The 24,774-nt window shown below is 37.2% G+C and overlaps 1 pseudogene; it reads left to right on the forward strand.

The window, feature by feature from the left end:
• Positions 1–185: 185 nt before the first annotated feature.
• Positions 186–20,784, forward strand: LOC112918786 (large ribosomal subunit protein eL8-like; annotated as a pseudogene).
• Positions 20,785–24,774: the final 3,990 nt, after the last annotated feature.

The raw sequence follows: 24,774 nt of genomic DNA on the forward strand, positions 1-24,774 counted from the left end.
TTTTTATTGCAGAGTGGTATTCAATTTTATGGATGAACCACAGGTCGTCAGTAACCCAATGAAGGACATTTGGGTCATTTTCAGTTTTTGTCTGTTATAAAGAAGACTGCTAGAAACAATCATATTCAGGATTTTGTATAAATTATTTTTTATTTCTCTAGAGTAAATATCCAGGAGTTGGGTAGATGGGTCTTATGGTAAGTTTATTTCATTTGATAGGAAACTACCAAACCATTTTCCAAAGTTAAATGTTCCATTTTTTTGCATTTTAATCAGTAATGCATGTGTTCCAGTTGCTCTTTATCAACAGTTAGTAGTATTAGCATTTTAAAAAATTTTTAGTCTTTGTATTAGATATGTAAAGGGTGTAGAGATATTGTACCTTGGTTTTAATTTACATTTCCCTACTGGCTAATGATATTGAGGATTTTTTCATGTGTTTACGTCCTTTTAGGTGGAGTGTCTGTTGTTAAAAGGTAAACTGAGGCACACATTTTCAAGAGTTTATTTGAGCACACCTCAGTTGTCAGATTGGGCAGCACCAAACAAAAAGATGGTGAGGAATGCTCCTCCACCAATAGGAGCGAGGGGCAAATTTGGTATAGAGAGGAAGAGGAAGCAAAGCAAATCAACTATTTAATTGGCTATAGGTTAAGTGGTGGTTAATGTGGGAAAGCCAAATTGGCTGTTTCTGATTGGATGCTCTTAAGTTTCACTTTCTTGGCCTCTAGTGTACTGACTCGGCTTGGGTTTCGGTTTGCTTACACAGGCTATTAAGACATAAGAGACTCTCCAGTCTACTGGCCTCCTTTGGTTAATTACTTTACCACTGTCCAAGTACTTTACTTACTTTTAAAAATTGGGTTGTTAGCTTTGTTATTGCTGAGTTTTGAGATTTCTTTGTATATTTTGGTATATATATTATTTGTAATGTATACAATATAAATAATCATAATGTATATTATGTATATAATCTGTATGATTTACATATATGTTCTATGAATCTGAAGCTTGTCTATGCATTCTACTGACAGAGCCTTTGGCAAAGCAAAGCATTTTAGTTTTGAAAAGTATAATTCATGTTTTTTTAACAATAAGATTTAAGTTGAGCTTCACTTTTGTTTACATGTGGATTACCAATTTGTTGAAACTATTGGTAATCCTAATTTGTTGGATTACCAACAATAATTTGTTGAAAAGATTGTTCTTTCTCCTTGAATTTAACACTATTTATTGAAAAGATTTTTCTTTCTTCTATGAATTACTTTTGTACTTTTTTTGTCAAGATCAAATGACCCTATTTACATGGGTTTATTTTGAACTCTATTATATTCCATTGATCTATGTATCTATTTGCCAAAATCACATCATAGTTATTTCTACAGCTTTCTAGTAAGTTTTAAATTTTGGTAGTAGTGGGCCCCTGCAAGGACCAAAGCTAAGACGATGAATTAAACTGAATAGTAGAAAAGTGTATATTCCAGTGAAGAAGGTTATAAATATCATCAAAGAATCACAATAATATGCAATAAGTGTTAAAAAAAACAGACATACATATTTACTCATCCTAACCCAGTGATCATTTGAAAATATTTTATATTTTCAAGGGGGTAAGGAGTATCTGTGAAAAGTAATTTTAAATGGCTCTAACTCCTTCATAAGAGTAAGTAAATTTTATTTTACTCTATTCCCCAAACTCAGTCACTCATGAATTATGCCTTTCCTGACCAGAGATTATCAACCTATAACAGCTAGTCTTCAAGCTATTATTAGCATTACCTAGAGTGGTCTCAAATTTGGGTTCAGTTATCACCGAAGTTCATGCTCTATGAATTCAGAGTCCATGCTCACTTCTAGAATTGTAAGCCTTTGCTAGACTCCTCTCATCTCCATTTATGGAGTTAACATGAGAACCAACATATATCTGTTGAGCATCCACAGAGATAAAGATACATTTCAGGAAGTGTGGAGTAATAGATGAAAAGCATAATGATGGTCCTTGACTTTGGGGAACTGTCATTCTAACAAAAGTGCTACCAGAAGGAATCCGGTTCTATAAGCTTCTCCTCCTGGTTTTGTATTTTGATCTTTTAATATTTAATATTGTTTTCTTTTTTTTAAATTTTTTTATTTTTATTTATTTATGATAGGCACACAGTGAGAGAGAGAGAGGCAGAGACATAGGCAGAGGGAGAAGCAGGCTCCATGCACCGGGAGCCTGATGTGGGATTCGATCCCGAGTCTCCAGGATCGCGCCCTGGGCCAAAGGCAGGTGCCAAACCGCTGCGCCACCCAGGGATCCCTAATATTGTTTTCTACTAAGCTTTTTCTAAAGTTTCTCTTTTGTTCCTGTCCTCAAAAAATATATGACAGAGTTACAAGGTATTGAGAGCAATTCTGAGACCTGTTTTCACAGTGACATCCCTCTACCAGATAATCAGATTAAGACAGTAATACTTAAGGGCGGTCCTTGGTATAAAAATAAAAAAATTTTAAAATTCATCTTCAGCATTTTCTGATTCACTTTTGACTTTTCCTCTTTCCTTTTTCATCTTTCAAGCATCTGAAACTCTCAGAATTTACCACATGGCACCCCCACCAGGAAAATAATTTACCTACAGCCCAAATTTGGCTTCCCCTTCACTTTTCTCACTTTTATTTAATCTTTTTGGACTTTTCCCATCCTTGCTAGAACTTACCTGATTGATTAGATTCAATTCAGTATTGAGTCATAATGGCCTTCTGTGATTATCCCTCTTAGGTACTATTTATAATTTAATAGCTATGGTATTTGCAAAACCACATAAAGAAGTAAGCAACATGAGCCTTGTATGGAAAAGTTGGAAAAACTTCTGAGTGCTTTAGTGGGGGACATTATATACAACATCACGTTGGCAACTCTTTGCTATAAGGATCATCCCTGTCTTGATAACTTCCTGAATCTCTTTTTCAGTTGACTTCTCTCTGTGATTATAAAAGAGGATATATGTTTTTTTCTGTGTCATGATACTTTGAAGTGATTGTGCAACTAGAAAAAAAACTCAATGAATCCTGAAAACAAAGTTTTTTTCAAGGAGGCAAGGATTAAAGTCATTTTCCTTTGTTGCCTTGGCAATATCTTCAATAACTCTGGAGTCAAAACTAAAACCTGAGAACAGATAACTGATAATAAATAATGTTTTCTTATCTGCCTGGGCAGCAGCTTACATATATAAAGTGGTTCCTTGTATTTGGGCATGTACACAAGCTGCATTTTCTCTTCTCAAGTCTCTGTAGCTTTAGTTATAATCATGCAATCTTTGTGTCATGTTTATGGTTCCTTGTGATGTTGTGATGTTTGCCTTAGTCTACTTCGTGTCAGTATTTACTGGGGTTTCACTCTGAAGCACAATGTTAGAAAAAATAAAACTATGTTCTTTTATTTTTCTATATCACTAAACTTGGTATAGATGGCACTTCCGTATCATACTTGAACTCTTCTGTAACATGTACAACCTACTGTGTTTCTTGCCTATTCTTGCTAATTTTGTTTTGTTTTAGTTTAGGTGTATTTTTTTATAACTCATAAAATATACATCATTATATTAAAATTTTTACACTGCTATTGTCTTGGCAATACTTCAAAACCATGGGTAAGTAATCTAAAATGATCTAATATTTATGTCGAAACCTAACATGCTTATTTGTGACTGTATCAACCTAAAATAACAACATCATTAACATTGTTTCATGAACATTAGTGAAAATTTCCAAAAAACAAAACCTGAACATTGTCATTCTAACTCTTGGGTAGGAAGAGTTTGAAAAGACTACAGAGGACAGTGGTAAATGTAATATTTACCTCTAAATGAAGCAGAAAAGGGGTAATATACAATGGTTAGAGTAGGCTTCAACATGAAATTGATATAATTCCATTCCTTGATAAACCTTACTACTGAATCTAATTGATATTTTTGTGAGAATAATAGATCTATTGTTTAGATAGTGATATTAAGGCACAGCATGAAAAGTATAAGGGTTTTCCCTTTTGTAGCCTACCTATACAAGTATACTCTTAGAAATGAATTCCACAGATGTTGATGGAACTAATAAGCCTCTGAAGCCATACAGGGGGAAAAAAAACTAAAAAAAAATTGAGTAAATTGGACTTTGTTTATACTGAATACATTTTTGTTAATCTTTTGACCTTGTTGAGGTAATGTGCTCTGTTGCTGTACTGTTGCTCTCCTCTGCAACCTGGCACAGGCGCTCTGGTAGCAAAACAAAGTGATGAAGAAGAAAGGAAAATAAACCAATTGTGACATATACAACTTACTGCAAAGTGTTTGGAACCCCTAAAAGACAAAAATTCTTGTGAAAGTGTCTGAGGCTCTAAGAAAGGATTATCTGTTCTTTATGTATCTGATATACTGTAATTTCCCACAGATTTCTAATCAGTTGAGTAATACTGGGACACAATAGTTTTCAAAGCAGTTAACAATTAAGCAGTAAGAACATTGCTTCACTTATCTATTTTTATAAAGAACGGTGTCCTTCCACTTCTGATATAAATGTTTTTATTATTTATTGTCTCCTCAAGTGAGTGAACACATGACTCATAACTGAGATAGTTCTTTATACATGTGGCATCATCTGATGGCTTTGATTGAGGATGATGATGCAGAATGTGTAAAGTGTCTACATTAGTCAATGGATCTGCAGGAGAAATGACTGGAAATGAGTGAATCATCAAGTGCAACTTCTGGCTTCTATGAGCAACTTCAGTTCCCATTTGCATTAATGCAGCTTCCTCTCAAGTAGCTGCGGATTTTATTAAGATAATAGAATTATATAATTTTAGAGCTGTAAGAGACTTCAGAGATCTTTGTACCATCTTCTTTAAAATCTTGGTGAGGACAGGGGTGCCTGGATGGCTCACAGTTTTTTGAGCATCTCACTCTTGTTTTTGGCTCAGGTGGTCATCTAAGGATTGTGGGACTGAGCCCCACGTTGGGCTCCTTGCTCAGCAGGGAGGCTGCTCAAGATCCTCTCTCCCTGTCCTTCTCCCTCTGCCCTTCCTCCAGCTCATGTGCACGTGTGAGCTCTCACTCTCTTTCACATAAATCTTAAAAAATCAAATAAAATCAAATCAAATTAAATCAAATCAAATCAAATCTTGGTGAGGACACAAATACCATGATCATAAAGAGTTTGGGTAAACGATCACACAGCATGGTAGTATCCAGTTTGAACCACACTTTTTTTTTTTTAATCAACCCATTTTTATCTCCTTTCAAAATAACTTTTTCAGTTTCTGTGTTTGATAAATTCAACGCAGTTCATCCATCTCTTCTACTGATAAACATCAAGGAAGTGGAAACAAGTTTAAGTTATGTTATTCTGTTTAAAGTTCTAAGAAAGTGCTGAAAAAAAATTATTTTCTTCATTTTTAAGATACATGAATCTACTTTTCCTTGTTATGTACTTCAGAATTGTGTTAGACCTAAGTCAGACCTATATCTACTTCAGAAAAGTAGATATAGTCTATAATTAATGTATAATATTACAAAAGGAAAAATAAAATCTATTTCCTACATGATGAAAGTCAACTGGAAGAACCCAAACCTCTGCATGATGCTCCATTAAAAACTGTCCCCATTATCATCTAAAATTAAAATCCTCCTTCTGGTTACAAGCATTATTCTCATTGCTTCTCTGTGTGCATTGATATTTATGGATCAATATGTAATTTAGTATCAGTATGTTTAATCATAATCAGCCAGAGTGCTGTGTTTATTTGAACCTACAAAATGTACTATAATGATTCTAAAATGTTTAATTTAAGAATCACTGCCTCTGTGCATATGAATCAGAGACCTGTATTTAATTATTGATAGCAATTAGTACACAGAAGCAGACAAACACCATCTGGTGGTAGAAATGGTTCTATAGCTGTACCCTTTTCACTCCTGGTTTTAAAATAATGCATCGTTGACTATGTTCCCCTAGATGAGAAAATTGGTTTTCTTTCTATACCCCAACTACTGGAATCTCTGTCACTTTAAACCCCATGTTATCAACAGCCATTGTTCTCTGAGCTAAGATAAAACTATCAAAACTATGGGGTGGTCAACTGGGTTCGGTTGTCATAGTCAGACTTAAGTAAAAATGTTCAGTAAGAATTCCTCATTCTGTATGCATCTTATGAATAATAATAGGAGTGATGTTAAAGTGGTTAAACTTCAAGGTCAAACATTCAGAACAAACAGCAATGCTTGAATAAAACCACAGCAAATGCCAAATTAACTAATTAGGTGTTATTTTACTCAGACAAGAACAGGTGTACATGTTTATGCATGTATGTGAGCCTGTGTGTGTCTGTTGCTGTCTGGCTTAGGTAGATGGACTTCTACCTAATGAAATTTAAGGAAGTATTTGAAATAAGGATAGAGGAAACTACCAGGTCTGCTCTTAAAGGGACCCACCACTGTCATCTCACTTTAGTACCTTTTGATCCTTCAGAACCACTGCTTAAATCTCACTTAACAAGATGCCACCAGGGCCCCAGAGTTGACTCTTCTTTCTACCTTTTTCTGTTTAATCCAACCTTTGTAACCTGTGATGCACGAGGCACCAAACTGAGCTATATGTATATATATCCTGTCAGCCCTCAGGGCAGCCATGCTGGATCTAAGACAGCCCATGTCTTGGTAGCTCCTCCAGCATCAAATGACCTCATCTAGGACTCCTCAGACCAGATTTCACTACAAGGTCCCCACTAAAATAGGCGTACTGAGTAAAATCAGATTGCTATTCCATCTCACTGAGCATAGTGCAGCCAGGAGGAGGTGCTGTCACACCAATGCCTACTTCAGCAGCCAGTGACAAAGTGACAAGGTGTCTAACAGTCTTTTATGGGAAGGGTGCCTAAGGAACTGCTGGGAGAACTTGTGGGCCTGGTGTAAAGAGTACTACACCCAGGTCAAAGTGCAACTGGGATGGAAGATGAAGGCTTGGGAAGAGTCCCAGGCTGAGATCCTAAGTCTCTGACTATACCTAATTTGGGGATCCCTGGGTGGCGCAGCGGTTTGGCGCCTGCCTTTGGCTCAGGGCGTGATCCTGGAGACCCGGGATCGAATCCCACATCAGGCTCCCGGTGCATGGAGCCTGCTTCTCCCTCTGCCTATGTCTCTGCCTCTCTCTCTCTCTCTGCGACTATCATAAATTAAAAAAAAATATATATATATACCTAATTTGGTTCTGTCTTCATGTATATTGGCTACTTCTAGCCATTTGAAGCATATATGTTCTAAGCTGAAGTCCAAGCTGGAGGATAAAAATCAGTAAAAGCAAACAAGAATTACCTTAAAAGTCTAATGAGGTGAAGAAGAATGTAGAAGCAGGAAGTTTCAAGGTATATTATACCTCCGGGCAATTTGTCCATTCACAAGGGGGTTCCAGTCTCATGGGAAGAGGGGCATGCAGGAGACCCAAAAGCCCCACCCAAGTTATTGAGCGATCAGTATAAGACACTAGTCTGATGGGACCCCTGGGTGGCTCAGTGGTTGAGCGTCTGCCTTTGGCTCAGGGCATGATCCTGGGGTCCTGGGATCAAGTCCCGCATCAGGCTCCTTGCACAGAGCCTGCTTCTCCCTCTGCCTATGTCTCTGCCTATGTCTCTGCCTCTCTCTATGTGTCTCTCATGAATAAATAAATAAAATCTTAAAAAGAAAAAAAAAAGATAGTAGTCTGAAAGGAAGTCTGGCACAGCAGGAAGAGTGCTTGAGAATTTCCAGAGAGTGGGAAGAAATCAAGGCCCAATTAGGTTTCTGGCCTAGTCTAGGCAATTTAGACCACATGCCACAAAGCTAAGGGGTCCTATGGCAATGTCTCAGGGGCCACTTATAAGGGTAGTAGTTAAGCAAGGAAAATCTGGGCACCTCAAACCAGGTATTACCTATTTTATTTATTCTGCATAGTAGGTACCTTTTATCTATTAGGCAGAGCAGATGTCCATGAAAGATTTCATTTGAAGAAAGAGCTCACTCATTACAAAAGCCTCTAAAAAAATACTTGACTAGTCTACAAAGGTGATAGGAATGCAGCATCTCAGAAGCCAGATCTGGGCCCTATTCTAGTGAGTAGCATGATCACCTCTAAACATTGATGTAATATGTAGGCTTCTGCTGCTCTTGTGACAGATTCAGGAATGGAGGTAGCCTCTGCAGAAGTGGCTGTCTAGGAAAGACAAGAGCAAGGGGATAGACAGGGGCTGTTGAGATAAACAGGCACTCCTAGAGGCAGTGCAGAATAATGGATGGGTTGGGTACATGGGCTGGTGGCTACTGTGCCCTCAGGAACTAAGGCTGTAGAACAGACTCCTATGAATTACCTCTGCCAGATGCAGGGGATCTGATCAGATTCTGATTCTACAAGTAAAGTTACATGGGTTCTTTATTCAGTCTACTGACTTAATTCAATTTCCGTGAAGAGGTTAAAAACGCACAGATCACTGTACTATTTTCTTTATACATCGTCCCTGAACTATAGATAATTGTAGCTGCAGCTGTTCATGAAATATTCATTTATTCAAACAGGGCTTAAGAGAAGTCAAGACCAATAACATATTTGCAATGGGGCAAATATGTTCAAAAGGTCACCCATGTAGTATCCCCAAAAAAATATCCTGGTAGAGGATCTAAAGAGATAGTAATTTTTATCATACAAAAATAACACATTGAGCCAGACTCTTGCTGCTAGGAAGAAATTCTAATTATATTTTTCCAAAAAGATGCCAAAAACTGAATGTATTCTTATATCATAAAAACAAGTCCTTTTTGGTAACCTTTGCATTTCATGGCAAGACCCCCTCTACCTAAATAATTTGCACAACTTCCTACTACAGTAATCATGTAGGGGTGGGGGTTTAAAGGATTTGTTTTAATGTCCAGGAAATATCTTTTTGAAATTGTATCAGGTTTTTTATTCAATTCCTGGCCCTTTCCTCCCTGACTCCAGAAGATTCCTTTAAAGTTCTAATTGCCTCAGGAAGGGGTTCATAAGCAGGTTGATGGAAAGTAAAAAGGTGATTTATCTAATTAGAAGTATGGTAATTCATATGAGCAATTAAAGTCAGAAATTATTAGGAAAAAGAATTCTACCTCAAGACAGTAATATAAAAACCTTGTGCAAATTTCTAGACTATCAGCCTGCTTTATGGAACTGGGATTTGCCAGCACTACAATTGTACACAGAAGCCTCCTGTCTCCTAAATGGTACAATTTTGGGAGTACTGTCAGTGGATTTTGGTAAATCACCAAGATGACAACACAGGTTGTTCCTGACTTCACTCTCTTCACAAGAAACCAATTAACAACTACTCAACAAGAAGATATCACTGAGAGAGTCTTTGAACACAAGGGGAGCTGAAGCACCCCCACTGCACCACTGCCCCCTGCCCCAGGTCAGTGCAGTACACACAGAAAGGGCTTTCCTGGGCCTTCAGTTCTTTCCAGTAGGAAAAAAAGAACCATGGAGGGTACAGCCAGTCTTCTCCAGTACTGTGGGTTATAGCCGGTGTCACATCCTATTCCCATCCTCAGAGCTCAAAGAGTTGCCTCACTCACCAGTCATTAGGGAAATGCACATGTTAGTCATATTTTAGAATGTCTATCATGTAAAGGATAAGAGATAACAATTGTAATATAGATGTGAAGAAAAGGGAACCCTTGTTCATTGTTGGTAAGATTATAAATTGGTACAGTCACTATGGAAAACAGTATGGAGGATCCTTGAAAAATTACAAATAGAACTACATATGGTCCAGCAATTCCCCTTCTGAGAATATATCCAAAGGAAATGAAATTGCTTACTCAAAAAGATATCTGCATCCCCATATTCATATAAGTATTATTTACAGTAGACAGAGCATGGAAACAACCTGTGTCCATCTATGGTTGAATAGATAAAGAAGTTATGATATATGCATCATACACATACATATACACATACATATACTATATATGCCACAACTTCCTTACCCATTTATACGATTTTATATTGATTATATTATATTCACACACAATGGAATATTGTTCAGCCATAAAAAAATAAGGAGATCCTACCATTTGTGACAACATGGATGAACCTTAAAGGCATTATGCTAAGTGAAATAAGTCAGACAGAGAAAGACAATACTATATGATCTCACTTAATGTGGAGTTCAAAAACAAACACACAAACAAAAACAAACACACAAACAAAAATGCAGAAAAAGAGACCAGACTTATGGTTACCAGATGCAGAGGTAGGGGAAGGAGGAATTGGAGGAAGATAGTCAAAAGGTACAAACTTCCAGTTAGAAGATAAATAAGTATTAGGGATATAATGTAGAACATGATGACAAGCTCTGCTGTTTAAGAAAATTGTTAAAAGAGTAAATCTTAAGAATTCCCAACACAAAGAGAAAATTTTTTCTTTCTCTTTCTTTTTTATTGTATCTCTATGGGAAGATGGATTTCTGCTGAACTTATTTGTGGCAATCATTTCACCATATGTAAATCAAACCATCATGGTCTATGCCTTGAACTTATGCAGTGATGTATGTCAATTATTTCCCAATAAAACCAGGGGAAAAAGGGAATAATAAAAAAATGTTGTGTCTGAAGAATTTCAGAACCCCTACATCTGAAGGTTGAGGTCAAACTGAGTTTCTGAAAAGGGCCAACTAAGTATTTGTAATTCCTGACCATTATTATTGACACACCAGAGGGTCACCAGATGTATGTGATATGAATCAAAACCAGACTATAGTCTGTACAAAATTAGATCTGTGGCTTGGACTGAATGAGATAACAGCAATATCTACAGAAATTTCTAGTATATATTTTTGTTAAAGAGTCTTAGTGAAACAGTCTAAGTTTAATGTTTTTACAGTAGTGGAAGGTAAAGGAATAGTACAAAACCAATAGGTTATAAAGAAATCTAGTTAAAAGTGTTAAGAGCTTAGAGGAAAATATGCTAAAATTAGAGAAACTGTTAAAAATATGCCCCATGGGTAGCCCAGGTGGCTCAGTGGTTTAGCACTGCCTTCAGCTCAGGGCCTGATCCTGGAGACCCGGGATGGAGTCCCATGTCAGGCTCCCTGCATGGAGCCTGCTTCTCCCTCTGCCTGTGTCTCTGCCTCTCTCTCTTTCTCCCTCTCTGTGTCTCTCATGAATAAATAAATAAAATCTTAAAAAAAAGGATTAAAAAAATATGGCCCCATAATGCATTAGAGTTTGCACAACTAAGACATCTTTTGAAATAACTGAATCTTAAGATTTGAAGATATTTTAAAGGTCATCTAGGCTAATGACTCAGTGTTTAAATATCCACAGTTCTTAGTGAGGACCACTGGTTCCTGAACATATTTAGGGGATTATGAGATAAATAGTATCATAATTAAAACTTGGCCTCAGCCAAGTAGACTCCACATCTGTCATTTACCAATTGTATAACTCTGGCAAATGATTTGACCTCTATAAGAGTCTGTTTCTGCATTTGTAAAATGGGCACCATGATACAATTAATCCTCATTATTCAGATTCTGTAATGTTGTAGATTTGCCTACTCCTAAAATTTATTTGCAACCCCAGAGTCAATACTGGTGGTGCTTTCATGGTCATTCACAGAAATGCACAGAACAGTGAAAAATGTGAGTTACCAGATGATGCTCATGTCCACAGTTGATGCCAAACAAGGTGATGTTCTTCCTCTTGTGTCAACTCTCCTATTATAAATGATTGTCCTTTTCATGATATATTTAGAGCCATATTTTACACATTCCTAGGCTTCTTCTTGGTGACTTTGCTGATTAAACTGCTCCCAATCATAGTGCTGAAATGCTGCCTAATATTTCTAAACACAAGAAGGATATGATGAACCTTATGGAGAAAATCCATGTTCTAGGTAAGCTTCATTCAGGCATGAGTTATAGTGCCCTTGGCCTTGAGTTCAATGGTAATGAACAAACACTATATATCAAATAAGATGTCTTTAAACTGAAAGATACATAAAACATGGATGTGTATTGATTGGTTGATGAAAATATTATAATCAGAGGGTCACAGGAATGCAACCTTGTATTTCTCCTAAGAGCACTGGTTCAGTGCTCACTAATTCACTGCACTCAGAAAGTTTATAGAACACAACTATTGTGGGTAATAGGAATCTACTACAGTTACCTCACCCAGGAGATAATGCATTTTAAATTGCTTAGTACTAGAACTCAGCCTCTGGCATATCGAAAAATATGTTTAATAAAATGGACACTGTTATTAACACAATATCATGAAGAAGCTTCTCTTATTTTTAAACATTTTACACTAACTCATTAATTTGTAGCACCTACAAACTTCGTGTGTGTGCATGTGTGTGTGTGATAATGTGATATAAGAAATATACATCTAAACTTCATCCCTGGTTCCTAGTATAAAAGTCTCTAAAAATTTTGGAATTTCCTGAGTGATGACGTGATGAGTATTTTTTGTCATAAAATCTCATCTTTGTTCCTGGTTCCTGATACAGAGTTACTAAAATCTTTGTAATTCTTTGAATGATAAGAGTGCCTTAGTAATAAGAAGATGACTTTTGGCTGGGAAACACCCAGATAGCTTTAGGATGGGAGCTGGTCACCAGAAAATCCCACCAAGTAATTAGAGGGTTGGAACTTCTAGCTTTACCCCAGAACTTCCAGGGAGGACAATGAGTTCAGTCACTAATGACCAACAATTTAATCCAACACACCTATGTAATGGAACCTCTGTCAAAACCCTAAACAAAGGGTTCAGATAGCTTCTGGAGTGGTGAATACATCTAGGTGCTGGAGCATAACACACCCAGAGAGGGCATGGGGCCTCTTCTCTATCTTGCTGCATGCCTCTCTTACTCTGGGTAGTCAGTGTTAGAATTGAATTGAATTGAATTGTAGGTTACCCAGCTGGTGTCCAGAGAGTTGCAGAACTGCTTGGTGTGGAAAAAATTCTACACACATTTTGTGTCAGAAATGTTTTAAGTAGAAATAGATCAATTTGATATCTATGTCTACATTCAAGTGTCTATTGCAACGTTAACCATGAAAAAACCCTTTGACCCCTTATTAGAGAATTCCTTTTGGAACTGTGTCCACAAATACACTCATAACACTCATTGAACATGTGAACTCACTTAACCTATTACAGATCCTAAAAAGGAATAACTTCTCCTTCAGTGTTTTGTGACTTTGCAGGGGTTGGGGAAATGGATGTACAGTAACCTTTGCAGTAACTTGGTACAGTGAAAAGAGTGGCTGATATGGTAGAAAGAGATTACGTGTCTACCATAGTTGTGAACAGTTTCTTCTTCCAGGAAATAGCCAGATGATGGACATTCCCTAGCTTTTCTTGACATTAACACGGTTTTGCCAATGTAATGTAAGTAGAAGCGAGGCATGCCACTTTTGGATCTGGCCTTGTATAAATTTTCCATATTTTTTTTCCTATTATACCACCTTGCTACAGATAGGGCTTCTATCTTCTAAAGCCACTGGTGAAGTCTGTGTCCTTTATTCACACTTTGAAGAAATTGCCTAGGAGCATCTACTTTGTACTTTACCTGAATGGGAAAGTTATATCATAAATTAGTTGTTACCCATTTTGGTATTTGTTTCAACATACAACTTACTTTAATTGATACAGCTAGGATTCTAAAGATTGAATTCTGGTATGAGCTCTACCATCAGATAGTGATGAGGTTTAAACTCTGATGAAGTATTTACTCTTGCCATATTTTGGCATCCTTGTCTGTAGAATGGCACTAATTATGCTTTTTCAACCCATCATACAGGATCACAGGAGAGCCCTAATAAGATAATGGATCAGAGAGACCACTGAAAAGCATGACATATGATATGTGTTCAGGGAATTATAAAATAGTTTAGGGTGTTCAGGTCTCTTAAGTGACCAATAAATTAAATTAATACATCCACTCTGTGATCAACTGATCTTGCTTCTTCTATGTATGAATGATTTCCTGCTCAGTTTCTGAAATTCTAATTAGTATAGATGAAGCATCATGATGTTCTGAAGAGAGAGTTAGCACATGGTTCTATATATCCCTGCCTTTCACACCACGGGATTGAGATACTCCCCTGTGCATGCTTGTTCAAAGGGGAAATGTTAAATTAAAACTAAAGTCAATCATAATCTAATCTGTAACTTCAGTCAGGCCTAAATAAGATTAATCTCATTGTGGTAGACATGCAAATGAGAAAAACACCAACGTGTGATATAAGGACTCAGATGATGTTGATGGCCTGACTTTGAAAACTCAGAACAGTGCTTTCAAATTCACTAACCTATTTTTCCATTTCTTTCATTGTAATTGTTTGCACATATAGAGTTGTATATGTAAAATTGAATATATGCATTCTTTTCCTTTTTACCTAAAGAGCAGCAATATTGATCTAAATTATACTTCAGGTTGTAGAAAAACTTTCCTTTCACAAATAATCAGTAGATTTAAAAAATACACTGTTAAAAATTAGCTGATGGAGTAAGATAAACTAAGCTATACCTGAGACATCACTGTAAGATGTCCCAAAATCTCACCTCCTTCATCCTAGTGCCCACCCACCATCTATCTCCTTTGGCAATGCTTTTCAAGTATGTACATTCTTAAACATTATTATTTAGTTTATAAAAAAGGACATATTGCTGTATATAATCTTTTGAGAATGACTGTGTCCACTTAATATTACATTGCTAGGGTTCATTCTGTGATGTTACATCATTGCAGTTCATTTATTTTGATGGTTGTACATGTGATAGGCAGAATAATGACAACCAAAAGTGTCCCTGCCCTAATCCCAGAACCTAGGAATATGCTAAATTATGAGACAGAGGAGAATTATGATTGTAGGTGGAAATAAGCTTGCTAAGACCCTTGAGATGTCGAGATTATTCTGGACTATTAGGACGAGCCAAACATAATCACATTTTTTGTATATATAATCAAATTCTTATAAGTCGAAGAAAGCACACCAGGATGATACTATGTGAGAAAGAGAGACACTACTAGGTATTGATGGCTTTAAGAGGGAATGGGGCAATGAGTCAAGGAATTCAGTAAATCTCTGGAAGCTGGAAAAATCAAGAAAATGGATTTTTCCCTGGAAAGAAACAGCCTTGCTGACAACTTGACTTTAGCCCAATAAGACTATTTCAGACTTCTGACCTCCACAACAATAAGATAATACATTTGTGTTGTTTTAAGTGAAAGTTTTGGTAATTTCTTCTATCAGGAGTGGGAAAATGATTTATATACTATTTAATGGACTAGATATAGCATTGTTTACTCTTCAACTTTTCACTGAGGGATGCCTATGTTGTGTCCATGCTGTTGCTCTTGTGAACAGTGATTCTGAGAACATTCTTGTACACATCTCTTTTTGCACATGTGGACATTCTTCTCTTAGATATTTACTTAGACATGAAATTGCTGCATTAGTGGATGTAAAAATGGTCAAATGTAAAAGGTATACTTAAACTATTATCCAAAAGGTTATAAACCTTTTCATTCTTACCAATACTGTATAACAAATTATGTAGGTCTACAACTTCTTGGCATTGTTAAATTTTTTTTTCTTATTGAATGGGTTTAAAATTCTATCTGATTGCAATCTGGATTTGCAATTCCCTGATTATGAGAGATATCGATCATGTCTTAGTTTGTTTACTGGTCATATGTCTTCCATCTTCTGGAAATGTCTGTTTTGCCTATTTTAAAATTAGGTTACTTGTACTTTTAATTTTTTTTGTTAGAATTTGTATACATTTTTATACTAATCCTTAGTGATGTGGCATAATATTTCTAAGGACTTGTATGACAGACCTTTTTTTAAAAAAATATTTTATTTATTTAATCATGAGAGACACAGAGAGAGAGAGGCAGAGACACAGGCAGAGGGAGAAGCAGGCCCTGTGCAGGGAGCCTGACGTGGGACTCGATCCCATGTCTCCACGACCACACCCTGGGCCAAAGGGAGGTGCTAAACTGCTGAGCCACCCAGGCTGCCCAATATGACAGACTATTTTAAGTATGACAGTATTATTGGATAAAAATTCTAAGTTCTATGAATTTTTCCTTAAATATCTTGAAAACGATATGAATAGGGATCATGTAAGAATAACCCAGTTTAGTTTTCTCCACTTATTTAATTAATCAGAGTAGAAAACACCCAGATGAAAAAAGAAACACATGTGTTCCATTCTACTATTTCTAAATCTGTGTAGATAGGTCACCGAGAATAATGCTCACCTCACTCTGAGATTCTAAAGACTGTAACACTTTTAAGGACGTAACAAGATCCAGAATGTCTTCATTATATTGTTTACCTGAGAATGATCCAGGGTAGACTTTTAACCATCTTGACAAAAGAAGTTGCTTTTCTTCTCCAAAGTAGTGGGGGGGAAAGATTGACATGAGGAAAGGAGGAGGGGAAGTTAAAATACAAGACCGGCTCTGTAGAAAAGGGGAAAGAGTCTAGGTCCCTTGAGCAGAAGATATTAAGAGACAGCTAAGATGCAAGTATTTAATAGGAAAACAATTATGAGAGAAAAATGGAGTGGGAGCCATGGAAGGCTGGCAGAGCTGTCATGTAGTGATGCAAGTCTGTGTCTGAGAGAAGGAAAGAGGAAGATTGGGTATGAGCATCGTAGACCATCATGCAAGCCAAGCCTTCAAGATATTCTCAGGCCAAATCCAGCATCAAAGGAGCACATGTTTTCTAGGAAAGGTCTCCCTTGGAGTTGATACTGAACTCATCAGCTAGCAACAGGGCAGGAGAGGCATGGCCTTGGTGCAAAAGCAGCCATGGATATTGGAGCTCAGCCCCTTCAGCCCTCAGTCAACTATGTTGCCTGTGATTGAAGGACCATGAAGTCTTTTCCTATAGCTGCTATAAGCCTGGAAGTATTTGATTTCAGATTTTTGGCCAGTACTATGGTCAGAATGGAGCGGATAATTGAAAGATGACGTAAGAATCTCAGTTCTTGTGTATAAAGAGAACAGAATAGATATAAGCTCTACTGTAATAAATGAGAACCAAAGAGGTGGTGTTCTTTTGTTTTTAAACTTATGCACATGTATGAAGTTGATGAATAGTTCCCTCAAAAACAACATTCCTTGACTTCTGAAATCTTATTTTAGATCAAGTTTCCTTAGTATTTACAACATCAGCTTAGACCCAAGTTCGGAAAGCTTTTTCTGTACAGGGACAGAAAGTAACCACTGTACATATGTGGGGCCGGATAATGTCTAACACATTTATTCAACTCTGTGAGAGAGTATCCACAGATAACATGTAAATGAAGAGGCATGGATGTATTCCAATAAAACTTTACTTATAAAAGCAGATGTCAGCCTGGATTTGACTCATAGGTCATATTTGATAACCACTGATTTAGCCATTTCAAGCAATCAAATACATATGCATGGTCAGTTATATCAGATTATTCTGAAATTCAAGCCAGCATGGTGTGTGTATATATATATATATATATATATATATATATATATATATATATATATACCTTGACTGTCCTCTGATACATCTCTCTCTACTGACATGGTCTATAACTTCACCATTTCTTGCCTTGGACTGTTGAGCATGTATCTGGACTACTTAGTCCCAGGGGTTCCCAATTTCAGACCATGTTTCACACTGTGCCAGAGTGATCTTACTAAAAAGAGATCTATTTGCTGTGAACATTTAGAACTTTTCATGTCTCAACACCTTACCCCTAGCAGTCATGTGTGGCATGTGTAGCATATTTAACAGCAAGTATTTAGGGCCTATTTGAAGAACTGTTGCCTGAAATTCTAAGAGATTTAAGATGGAAACTGACAGAAAGAGAGACTTTCACAAAGATTTCCTCATATTAATTTCCCAAATCTTCTCTCTTCAATGCCATTCTCATCTTAGCATATATGATAATCCTTTCATCTATTTGATAGGAGGAAAAAGTTGCTACTGTAACATTTTCTAGCCTACTCCAAATCTCAGTTATCTAAATTCCAAATTTTGTATGCCAGTCACGTTTCTTTCCCACACCTTTGTTCAACAAGTTATGTCTGATCCCAGTTTGACCAGAAGAGAAGAGACAAGGAGTAAATATAATAATATATCTGGTAATTATTCAAGGTCATTTTCTTTAAGGTGAAATTTTGCTTCCCTAAATACTTTCGCCACTCCCAACTATCGAGCTCACTGTTAATTCTGTTTTAATATCATATAAAAAAATAAAAAATAAATTTAAAAAAACATATCATCATCATCTTGGCATATATGCTGCTTCAGGATGCTTGGCATTGTGTTAAGTGCTTTAGGTTTACTAAGTCATCAATTCCCCTAGCCACCTAGTTACAATAGGTTCCCCAAAGCACCTAAGTGCTTTACATTTACTAAGTCATCAATTCCCCAAGCCACCTAGTTACAATTACTGTCTTCATCTGGAGATGAGGAGAGTGAGAAGTTGTGAAACTTGTTAAAGGTCACACAGTTTATAAGAAGAAGAGCTGGGTGTGTACCCATACAATCTGATTTCAGAGTCCATGATCTTATCTACTACCCAACACTGTCACAACCATGTACTACACTGAAAACCATATAAACAATATAAACTGATATTGTTCCTGTCACTCCACAATTTCTTGAGTAATATCCAGACTTGTGATCTCAGAATATAAATAAAATCCAAGTACTTCTGCATCATATTTTCTCTTTAGTCTTCTAAAGGTTCTGACTGACCCTTGGTACATGATGCTCTTACGGTCCTAGAGAATCTCTACATGAGTTGATTCACAACCAGGTGATAATGAGGGTCACAACCAAATATATGAAATTTGTCTGTATTTGTGTCCTCTATAAAACATGAATGACTCAACTTTTTGGAATGGTGTCTCAATTACATTTCATTTTCCATAACTGATAGGCACTCTGGAAATGCACAGATAGAAAAAAACAAAGAGCTTATTATAAACCTTAGTTATTTAAAAAATCTTAGCTTTTAAATAGAATATGTTAGGTTGTGTTGTTACTTTGTAATAAAGAAAATAACACACTTTCAGTCTTTTTGCACAACTCAGGGTTTGTAACTGTGGAAGCACATGTCACTTTTGATTATATTTTGTAAATATTTATTTATATTCTACTTCGTTCCACATGCACTCACACATATGAATAGCATAGTCCTTTTGGTTACATGAAGAGCACATGGATGCTTGTCAGTCTGCATTTTGCTGTGAGCATTTAGCGAAACAATCCCTGAGGCAACCTTTCAAAACAGGCTGTTTTTAGAAAAAAAAAAAAATCTCCTTAGGGAATCCCTTCTCCTGTTAACTCTTTCTGAATAATCAGTTCTCTTCATGTATTATGAGACAGGATGAGTTGGGTATAGTGTGCTGTAACTAGTGGCGCAACATCCTATTGTTGCAGGAAAGTGGAGGGAATAATAATCAAGTAATAAAGTCACCATGGTAAAAAATTAAAAGAGGAAAAACTCTCTGTGTGTCAAAAGATATAGAAAAATCATTTGAGGGCAGCCCAGGTGGCTCAGTGGTTTAGCGCCTGCCTTCAGCCCGGGATGATCCTGGAGACCTGGGATCAAGTCCCATGTCAGGCTCCCTGCATGGAGCCTGCTTCTCCCTTTGCCTGTATCTGTGCCTCTCTCTCTCTCTCTCTCTCTCTCTCTCTCTGTGTGTCTCTCTCATGAATAAATAAGTAAAATCTTAAAAAAAAATCATTTGATAAAATTCAACAACCCACCGATGATGTAAAAAAAAAAAAAAAAAAAGCTAGCTCTCTCCTCCAGCCAGCCAACAAGCCAAAAGGAAGAAAGGCTAAGGAGAAGAAGGTTGTCCTGGCCCCTACTGTTGTGAAGAAGCAGGAGCCCAAGAAGGTGGTCAAGTCCTTGAGAAAAGGCCAAAGAATTTTGCATCGGATGGGACATCCATCCCAAAGGGGGCCTTCCTCACTTTGTCAAATGGCTCTGCTACATCTGGCTGCAGCAGCAAAGGACTACTCTCTATGAATACCTAAGTGTGGCAGCCTGGATGTCTCAGCGGTTTAGTGCCGCCTTCGGCCCAAGGCCTGATCCTGGAGACCAGGGATCAGGTCCCACATTGGGCTCTCTGCATAGAGCCTGCTTCTCCCTCTGACTGTGTCTCTGCCTCTCTTTTTCTCTGTGTGTCTCTCATGAATAAATAAATAAAATCTTAAAAAAAATTAAGAAAGAAAGAAAAGTGCCTTCCCTGATTATTCAGTTCACCCACACCTTGGACTGCTAAACGGCTATTCAAATGCTTAAGCTGACCCACAAAGAGACTGCAGGCAAAGAGAGAGGTAGAGATTGTTGGCCACAGCTGAGAAGAAAGCTGCTGGTAAAGAGGATGTCCCCACAAAGAGTCCTTCAAACTCGGGATATTACTATCACTACCTTGGTGGAAGACAAGAAGGCTCAGCTGGCAGTAATTGCTTATGACGTGGATCCCACCGACATGGTTGTCTTCCTGCCTGCTCTGTGTCACAGGATGGGGTTTCCCTACTACTGTACCAAGAGGGAAGACCAGGCTAGGACGTCCGGTCCACAGGAAGACCTGCATCACTGTCGCCTTCAGACAGGTTAACTCAGAAGGCAAAGGGCTCTGGCTAAGCTGTTGGAATGTTTTGGGACCAATTACCATGACAGATATGATAAGATCCACCATCACTGGGGAGGCAAAGGCTAAAGAACTGGCTACCGATTTGGGCTAAGTATACAGCGTTGAATTTTCTGTACATTAAAACTAAGAAAAGTTTCTCTTTCAAAATTTTAAAAAATCTAAACTCTTTTTTAGCAAAGTAGGAGTGGAAGAGAAAATTATTTTCATTTGATAAAAAGTATTATCAAAATTGCTCAAGGTAATCCTCATACTAAATGGTATTTTCTTTATGATTAGAAACAAGGTAAGTCTGTGCACTATATCCTCATTCTCACAATAAGGTAGTACAGGTTTTGGCTAATGCTCCATGGCAAGAACAATCTATAAAATATGGTTAATTAAAAGGAAGACATTAAATTATTATTCTTGAGAGACAAATTATTTATGTAGAACTTCAGCAGGATTATATTAATTTGAAGGGGCCAAATTATTCTGTGATAACAAAGAGCCACAAAATTTCAGAAGCTTAAAAGACAAAACCTGATATTTTATTCACACTATATGTCTAATAAGGATGAGCAGAGAAATGCTCATTGTACTCTCTCAAGGATCCCAGCTAACAGTAACCCAAATGAGACAAGAACAGAGGGAGATGAGAAAATCATCAAATTTGTGAATGTTGGTTGCTGGTAGATTAAACCCATTACTGATGGAAATTGGATCTAAGATAGTCATAAAGGGAATGAGGTTTAGTGGTAAAGGTATTGCTAAGTTAAAGAGTAGTGCTAACTGCAAACAGAAACATCCAACAAGCCTTTAGAAAAGGTAGGGTTGAAACCCAGAGTTGAAATTGGGATTCAAGATGAAAATCCATGAAGAAATAGTAACTTGATTCAATGTGTTCAATATACACTGGTTAATTCTAGGACTATACATTCTCTAAGACTACTGATTGACATTTTTGGACTAAGAAATCCTGTCTTTTATGGAATCTTTTCTAATCAACAGTGAGGATTATTTACACAGACTAAATCTGATACCAACAGTTCATTGTTTCCCTCTTTTTAGAAAACCAAAATGAGGGCAGCCGGGTGGCTCAGCAGTTTAATGCCGCCTTTGGCCCAGAGCGTGATCCTGGGGACCCAGGATCGAGTCCCATGTCGGGCTCCCTACATGGGGTCTGCTTCTCCCTCTGCCTGTGTCTCTGCCTCTCTCTCTCTGTGTGTGTGTGTCTCTCATGAATAAATAAATAAAATCTACAAAAAAAAAAAACCAAAAGGAAAATACAACTTGGTTGCCTCAGAGCTGTATCAGACTGGGCAAGGAGAATTTTTTTTTTCAAAGTCACTTGTGATGGAGGTCTGAAAAAAAAAAAGAGTAATCATAATGAATAGTACTTATGGCATGTAAACCTTATTAATAACAATATCTTGGGATCCCTGGGTGGCGCAGCGGTTTGGCGCCTGCCTTTGGCCCAGGGCGCGATCCTGGAGACCGGGATCGAATCCCACGTCGGGCTCCCGGTGCATGGAGCCTGCTCCTCCCTCTGCCTGTGTCTCTGCCTCTCTCTCTCTCTGTATGACTATCATAAATAAAATAAAAAAAAAAAATAACAATATCTTTATCAGAATTCCATCAGAACTCACCTTTGAATAAAGGTTATGTTACTGCTCATGTTACTGCTTGAAGAAAACCCTCCATAAAACAGCAGTAAAAATCCCAGAAGAGCAGGGAAAGGAAGATCTGCTGGAGTGGGAACGGGGGAGGGAATATTGTGAAGGAGGACCATGGGGGCAGGGAGTGGGCAGAAGCAGTAAGAAAGAAGAGAATTATGAAATCTTTTTCTTTGGTACTTAGATATGGATGTAGTTTCAAATTATGCCATTATATGCACAGATTTGTACTTATGTGAGTTTAACTCATAAGTAGAGAAAATTATTTTAATTGAGCTATTTAGAAAACACCTCCAGCAAAATCAAAAGTAAACTGTGCTTCATTCTACTTTCCAGGGCACTCTATTTTAGCGATTGCATTTTACCTTTATGATAATTATCAAACACTTATGTTTTATGGATAGAGCCCTATAGCATAATGCTCAGTCTGCTTTGCATAACTATGATGATTTGCTCCCCTTCTTAATACAGCATAAATGTTTTTGTCCCTATGCAATTGATCTTGTTCCCTGGTGGCTGGTTCAAGACACTGGGCCTGCATCCAAGGTTCTGTTGCAGAATATTAGTCTCCTGATAATAAAAAAAAAAAAAAAGTTCATTTCCTTCATCTTCTGTGATTTTGTTTTTTCAGTCTCTAGCTTCAATAGCTGAACTCCCTTTAGCTAGCTTTCAGTTAATTAAAAAGCCTGTAGCAGAGTACAGAATGTGCCCACAAGAAAACCTCAAGCAGTGCAGATGGCACCACCTCTGCACTCAGAAGCAGCAAAGTAGTTCTCTGAAACAGCTGTGGGCTGGAAGGCTCTGGGTGGCCTCTGCCTTCTTGGCATGCAAATAAGAAGAATGAATCTGACTTGAATCTCCCCTGCTCAAATCAACTAATGCTACAGTAAACAGCTTTTCTGCTGTAGGAGAATTCAAAATGTACTCTCTGCAGCCATAATTTTTTGCTGAAGTTGTGTGTTATCTGGAATGATGTATGTGCTACATATTGCCCAGAAAGCTGTGCCTACATGTATGTGGGTATCAAAGATGGAGAAGTTAAAGGAAGAAGAGGCAACAGTACCCCAGATGTTCTACAAGCTCTCATTTGATCTCTATAAAGATGCTCTAAGGTGTGGGGTTGTACTTTCGTTCATTGCTTTCCTCTCATTGCTCATATGACAGAATTTGGGAAGATTCTAACAGCCAGTGGCTTAATTGTAGCCAGGTTTTACCTCACCATATTGTATAAGCAATAAATATTGATTGGATGTAAATACATTTCAATGTATTCCCCCGCCCTCCATCCCAAACACAAAAAAACAAATTACTAAGGGGCACAGAGTTCAGTTCTCTTTTTTCTGGGTATGAAAAATCTTGCTGTAAAAGCAGACTGAAAATTAATGACCCTGTGATATTCCCAAGGGCTTGGTAGAGGAAAATACATCTCAACCCAGAATCAAGGAACACATAACAGCTTGAGGTGGAGTCTCCACACGCCAGTGATTGAATCACCTGTTTGGATATGACTTTTAAATTAGTGACAAATTATACTTTAGCCAGAGGAGATTGATCTTGTCACTATTTCATTTCTCTGTAGGTAAGTTACCACTGTACCCTACACATCAGGCAATGAACAATCAGTACTTTAACAAAGAATGAGATGAGGTGAGATGATCTCATGCCTAAGACCAATAGCCACTTCCAATGACCAACAGCCATTTCCAATCGATCAACTTCTATGCTTGTCTTTAATATTCAAATTGACTGACTTTCTGTTATCTGGTCATTATACATTGGCAGGGGGAGAGAAACTTTTTTGGGACCACAGGATGCAGGACAATGTAAAGCTATCTCATAGAAAATGATTTAAATGTATAATAAAAAATAAGAAATTAATAGCAGCAAAATGGATTTTGAGTTTTATGGGGCAAAATGTATTCATTTCTAAAAAAGAGCCATCTTCTGCTGCCAGAGCTTATTATACTTCATTTAGGAGACAGCAATGTAGTTATAGTATTTATCTATCACTATAATAAGAAAACCATAGCAGTGTTTGTCCCTAATTACAATTAGGGTACCATGGGCTTTTTATCGAAGAACCAAAAAAACAGATTTTGCCTTTATTTTTAATGCTTAAATGAGGAATGCATTGAGATACAAATTGCTGTGTCAAGATTCAGGGTGGAAATGCAATCAGGATTTAGATAACAAATGAGCAAAAACACATGATCATTACACTTGTTAGTATAAAATACTTTGCTAAAGACCTTACTCTCATCTCATTTATGTGCTGTATTACAACTCACATTTAAGAGAGTTAAATAAGAAGTGAAAAATCCATGAGCCATTTAAGATATAAGCAAATGAAGTAACTATTGTCCAGGAAATGATCTTTACATGTGAGTATAATGAAGCTACCAGG

This window comes from Vulpes vulpes, chromosome 13, assembly GCF_048418805.1.
Source record: "Vulpes vulpes isolate BD-2025 chromosome 13, VulVul3, whole genome shotgun sequence".
Taxonomy (NCBI): Eukaryota; Metazoa; Chordata; class Mammalia; order Carnivora; family Canidae; genus Vulpes; species Vulpes vulpes.